This window comes from Phalacrocorax aristotelis, chromosome W (assembly GCF_949628215.1).
Source record: "Phalacrocorax aristotelis chromosome W, bGulAri2.1, whole genome shotgun sequence".
NCBI classification, from domain to species: Eukaryota; Metazoa; Chordata; class Aves; order Suliformes; family Phalacrocoracidae; genus Phalacrocorax; species Phalacrocorax aristotelis.
Window position 1 is genome coordinate 17,531,540 of NC_134310.1, and position 6,020 is coordinate 17,537,559.

At 47.3% G+C, this 6,020-nt stretch overlaps 1 long non-coding RNA gene across 1 annotated transcript; it reads left to right on the top strand.

The window, feature by feature from the left end:
* Nucleotides 1-1,188: 1,188 nt before the first annotated feature.
* On the top strand, nucleotides 1,189-5,609 carry LOC142049589 (uncharacterized). Its single transcript, XR_012657767.1, has 3 exons — nucleotides 1,189-2,862; nucleotides 2,984-3,203; nucleotides 4,445-5,609. It is a non-coding gene; the product is annotated as an uncharacterized LOC142049589 (long non-coding RNA).
* The last annotated feature ends 411 nt before the right edge of the window (nucleotides 5,610-6,020 follow it).

A 6,020-nucleotide genomic window follows, 5' to 3' on the forward strand; every position in this document is an offset into this window, starting at 1 on the left:
CTAGACAGCTGTGACCCCAATGCTGGAAAGATTGCAATTGGCTTAGACAATCCCTCGCCTCCCTTCTTGGGGATCCTAGTTACCGTACCTCGAAGGCCCCTTATTCCTCCTCCCCCCCTCCTCCCCCTCCTGGTAGATCTACATCTGTAGAAACTAGCGGAGAAGGAATAAGCTTGGGAAAGGGAGGTGAGGATATTGAAAATTCATGTGATGTAGTCTCTCCGGTGGAGGAAAATAAGCCGAGCACCCCGTCTAGTCACCGTTCTGTGCCTAGTGTGCGCAGCCGAGTTGACTGGCGGAAAATCGGGTTAGAGGCATTACAAAATGGGGACCTAGAGACCGCCGACTTGCTAGCTCAGGCTTTCCCTGTCATCTATCAACCGGACCCTGCTAACAATCAAAATTTATTCGCACACCATACTCCTCTTGATTGGAAAATCTTGAACCAGCTGAGAAGTACGGTCAGCGAATCGGGTGTACACAGTGAGCCGACCAGACAGATGCTAAATTACATTTGGGGAAGCGGGCTGCTTTGTCCCGAGGATATTAAAAACATTATGAAGTTCATATTGACACAGTCGCAGCAGCTATTATGGCAGGCTCACTGGCACACCCTATGTGATAGATCGGCAAACACCCAGCGCCAGCAAACCGATCCGCTAGCAGGAGTAATAGTAGAGCAACTTATGGGAATAGGACCCTTCTCGTCCCTAGATATGCAAATGCAGACAGGCCCTGATGTATTAAGAGAATCAATGAAGCTAGCAAGGGACGCCTTACAGCATGTCAAAACAGCACCAATCACCCCTTCTTACATGTCGATTAAGCAAGGGAGGGAAGAGCCTTTTGACACATTTGTAGATCGAGTTACAGAAGCGTTAGATTGTGCCGACTTACCTGATTTTATGAAGGGCCCATTGCTGCGTCAATGTGTTATGGAAAACTCCAACCATGCTACTAAAAGTATTTTAATTACACTTCCCCTAGACACAGGCATTGAGGTGATGCTTGAGCGCATGAGTCGAGTACCTACCAGCCCTCAAGCTATGTTAGTTGAGGCATTGAGGGAAGTTGGGCAGGGAATGGTACAGGTTCAGCAACAAGTTTGTGCCGCTCTCGCCCCATTGGGTCCAGCTAAAAACCCTAACAGTCACCAAAGAAGGCCAGCTACTTTTAGATGCTTCCGCTGCGGAAAAGCGGGACACATGAAGAGACAGTGCAGCGAAGCTAACTTATGGTGCAAACACTGCCAGGCTCAAAGCCACAATACAGCTGCCTGCCGGCGCTCGGGAAACGGGAAGCTGAGCGCCCGGGGTCGCAGCGCGCAGACACCAATAGCGGCTCCAGTGACTTCTCAGCACTCCGTCACCACGCCACCAGTCATGCCGAGCAACTCCGGCCAGCTTCCAATTTGCAACCCGCCACCAGAGGGAGCCTCGGCTTGGACTTGGAAACAGCAGTAGATGTCACTTTGATAGACACTCGTCCACAGAAGATCAGGACAGGAATAAAGGGCCCATTGATAATCAATGGGCAAGCGTGTGGAGCATTATTATTTGGACGGTCATCAAGTGGCTTGCAAGGACTGTTTGTTCTGCCTGGAGTTATAGACTGTGATTATGAAGGAGAAATTTGTATCGTGGCACAGACTGCCTTTCCCCCTATATGTATACCAAAAGGCAGCAGACTTGCACAACTTGTACCGATACAACAGCTGGCACAGCCGTTAGTGTCAAATGATACCAGCGCTAGAGGAACAGAAGGCTTTGGATCCACTGGGGGGCTTGCTTTCCTGACTCTGTCTCTGAATGAAAGACCCCTCGCCAGTGTAGTGGTTACCCATGGTAATGAGAGCCAAAGGCTTTCTGCCCTGCTGGACACAGGAGCTGACATCACCATTGTTGCACGAAACCAGTGGCCTCCTCAATGGCCACTAAGGAATGCGGTCGACGGAGTAGCAGGGGTAGGAGGCACAGCACCAGTTCAACGCAGCCAACAACGAGTTAAAATAACTATCGACGGCCGAGTCGCCTCTTTATACATCACAGTCATGCCGTTGCCAGCAGGAGTCCATGCTTTGATTGGGCGAGATGTGCTGAATCAATTGGGCGTGATACTTACCACTGACTCCCCTGCATCAGCTGGCGCCCCTTTTCGGGTGCGGTCACTGCCGCATGGACTTTCCCAATCCCACTGACATGGCTCACAGAAGAGCCAGTATGGGTCGGGCAGTGGCCGCTCAAACGGGAAAGTCTACAACAAGCCCACATATTAATAAAAGAACAATTAGATCAAGGACATCTCCGACCTTCGACAAGCCCCTGGAACACCCCTATTTTTGTTATCAAGAAAAAGTCAGGGAAATACAGGCTGTTACATGATCTACGGGCAGTAAATCAGCAAATGCAAGCGATGGGAGCTTTACAGCCTGGCCTTCCAAATCCAGCCATGTTACCAACTGGTTGGCATTTACTAATTATCGACTTAAAGGATTGCTTTTTTACTATAAAGCTGCATCCTCAGGATACCCAGCGATTTGCATTTACATTACCAGCAATCAACAGAGAGGGTCCTGACTTACGCTTCGAATGGACAGTATTGCCACAAGGCATGAAGAATAGCCCTACTCTGTGTCAACTCTTCATAGATGCTGCATTAAAAGACGTGAGGCAGCAATGGCCAGACACTATAATTTACCATTACATGGATGACATCTTGTTTGCGCAAGAACAACCTTTCTCAGCACAGCAAGAATTATATTTACAGCAACAGCTCCAGCTACACGACCTAGTAATAGCAGCAGAGAAGGTTCAACGTTCACCAGTATGGAAATACCTCGGGTGGCGCATCAGTGACTCTCAAGTAAGTCCACAGAAGCTCACGTTACACACAGCAATCAAAGCCCTTAATGATGCTCAACGGCTGTTAGGAGACCTACAATGGCTACGGCCAGTAGCCGGAATCACTAATGATGACTTGGAAGTTCTTCGCCCAATGTTAAAGGGCACTGACCCTGCCACGCCGGTCCGACCGACTACCGAACAAACCTCTATGATACAACGTCTTAGCTCCGAGATCGTCCAGAGAGCAGTAGACCGGCTGGACCCCGATCTCCCCATCGATCTCACCATACTCCATGGTTCTACTCACATTTTGGGTGCACTTACTCAGTGCAAAAAGAAAAAGGGGGAGAAGATAAGGGTGTTGGAATGGATACTTACAAGCCTACAGCCGAAGACAATGATTCAAGAAAAGACGGAAGATTTGGCAGAGATAATTAAAAAGGGTCGGTCTCGTATCCTTCAAATAATAGGAGCAAAGCCACATACTATCTACCTACCAGTAAAGCGAGAGGATCTGGAGTGGTGGCTGAGGAATTCCCCAGTGCTACAATCAAGCTTATTAACAGAAGCAATAGAAATCAAACTAGAATCAGTAAAAGCTCCTGTTCTTAAATGGATCAGCAATAACAGCTGGATGGAAAGGCCGAAACGCAAAGCAGTACCCATAATAGAAGCAGTGACTGTCTATACGGATGCCGGTAAACATTCCAGGAGAGCAGCAGCGACATGGCATGAAGATGGTCAATGGAAATATCAGTTAATACATGCCGAGCCATGTGACTCTTTACAGACGTTGGAGCTAGCCGCTGTAGTATGGACATTTTCTCGCTGGATGACGAAAGCGTTGAACGTGGTAACTGACTCTCTTTATGTGGCTGGAATTGTTAACCGTATCGAAGATGCACGTATAAAAGAAGTACAAAACCTACAGTTATTCGAACTCCTAAGACAGCTTCAATCCGCCATTAAACAACGAACATTGCCATATTGTATTATTCACATACGAAGCCATCAGTGGACAGAAGGCTTGGGGGAAGGAAATGATCGCGCTGACAAGCTCGTCGCCATTACGGCGCCAGTGAGCGAATTCGCTAAAGCACGAGAATCTCACCAAACCTTTCACCAGAACGCAAGAGGTTTAAAGAAACAGTTTCAAGTCACCATGGAAGAAGCCAGGGGAATCGTACGAGCCTGCCCTACTTGCAGCCATCACGGACTAGGCATAGGGCTAGGAGTTAATCCCAGAGGCCTTCAGGCCAGGGAAATATGGCAAATGGACGTTACGCATGTGTCAGAATTTGGGAAACTAAAATATGTTCACGTTACTATCGATACTTATAGCAAGTTTTTATGGGCAACAGCACAGTCAGGGGAAAAGGCCGTCCATGTTATACGTCATTTAACAGTCTGTTTTGCTGTAATGGGAACTCCAACACAGATTAAGACAGACAATGGGCCAGCATACTGTAGTCAGAAGGTTAGGAAATTTTTACAGGCATGGGGGGTACGCCATCTCACGGGCATTCCACATTCACCCACAGGGCAAGCAATAATTGAGAGGGCGCACCAGACTCTAAAACAATATCTAAACAAATTTCGAGATGTAAAAGATGTACAAGAACGGCTTGCAAAAGTTTTGTTTGTATTAAATCACTTATGCATATTTGCAGAACACGATAACCCTCCTGCGTGGGTGCATGGAAATGACGATAGGAAAGAGTCAAGACAGGCAGTAATGGTGAAGTATCGAGACCCTTCCACTGGTCTATGGCAAGGGCCCGTAGAAGTCAAATATTTTGGTCGAGGTTACATGTGTGTGCTTACCCCCACAGGTCCAAGGTGGATACCCAGTAAATGGGTAAAGGCTATGCCTAGTGAACAGAAGAACGAAATCTGCGAAGTGACAGGAGACGGTGAAGACGTATGACTAAACCGGCAGAGGTAGCCAGGATACGGATAGAATGTCCCCAATGCAATAAGTGCCGACCCTGGGTACTAAGAGAGTGTCATAGCTGTCAACAGCACAGGTGGGTAAAAACCCATCGAGCTAGGAGGTGGTGTGACAGTTGCTACTATCACCAATTACAAACATATAAGGTTTTAATCATCACAGGCCACAAAGTAGAGGGTTCTAGACGATATGAATTGCACACCCTTGACTAGATCAGACAAATCAATAGTGCTCCTTTGCTAGTGCCGCGCCAAGAGTGTGCTGTAAGGAACCAGGTACCTGAAATATGGGAAGTAACACCGAAACACTGGGAAAAGACAAAGAAAAAATGTACACGAGAGTACTCCCATTAGTCGTCGTAAGTATTGTGATAAGAATCACCGAGGGCATATACATACCGCCCCAGCCCAAACAGAATGTATGGGTTACCCTGGCAAATCTAACAGGCCAAGATTCCATCTGCCTATCATTGTCATCACCAGGAAATCCCTTCTCCACCTGTTTGGTTGGAGTGCCGGTTGATAATTGGACGCTAGTGATACCACAAAATACACCACACTTAGGAAGCCTTTGTGATACTCCCCAGAATTGTGTGAATAATTGGGACGGTTGGGCAGTCCATCGCCCTCAAACTAATCTTGAGCCACAAGAGCTTGAGCTATTGGGTTCTTTGTCAATGGATGCTTGTTTATACTTTAATTATACGGGACGAAACCAGTCTCTTTCTTGGCCTGTGAATGCCACCCTAAGTGTATATAAAAATGCCACTGCTTGGTGTAACTATACCTCTGCAAATATATCACGCTCTAGCAATATGCCTGTTGCGCTACCTGCAGGTTTGTTTTTAATTTGTGGAGATCGGGCTTGGCCTGGCATCCCGTCACATATAAAGGGAGGGCCTTGCTCTATAGGTCGCCTAACACTTCTTACCCCTAACACTTCAATGATTTATCAACATCATAGAAAGATGAGAAGCAAAAGGAGCACTCATAAGTTTGAGGACAGCTGTGACTCTACAGCTGAGTTTTGGAATCCGGCAAAGATCATAGCTGCTTCCTTCTTGGCTCCTGGAGTTGGTGTTGCTCAAAGCCTCACGACATTAAACAAGCTAGGGTGTTGGCTAGCTAAGCAAACAAATGCCACATCAAAGGCGTTATCTGACTTATTACTAGATGTAAGCTCTGTAAGACACGCTACGTTGCAGAACCGCGCAGCCATAGATTTTT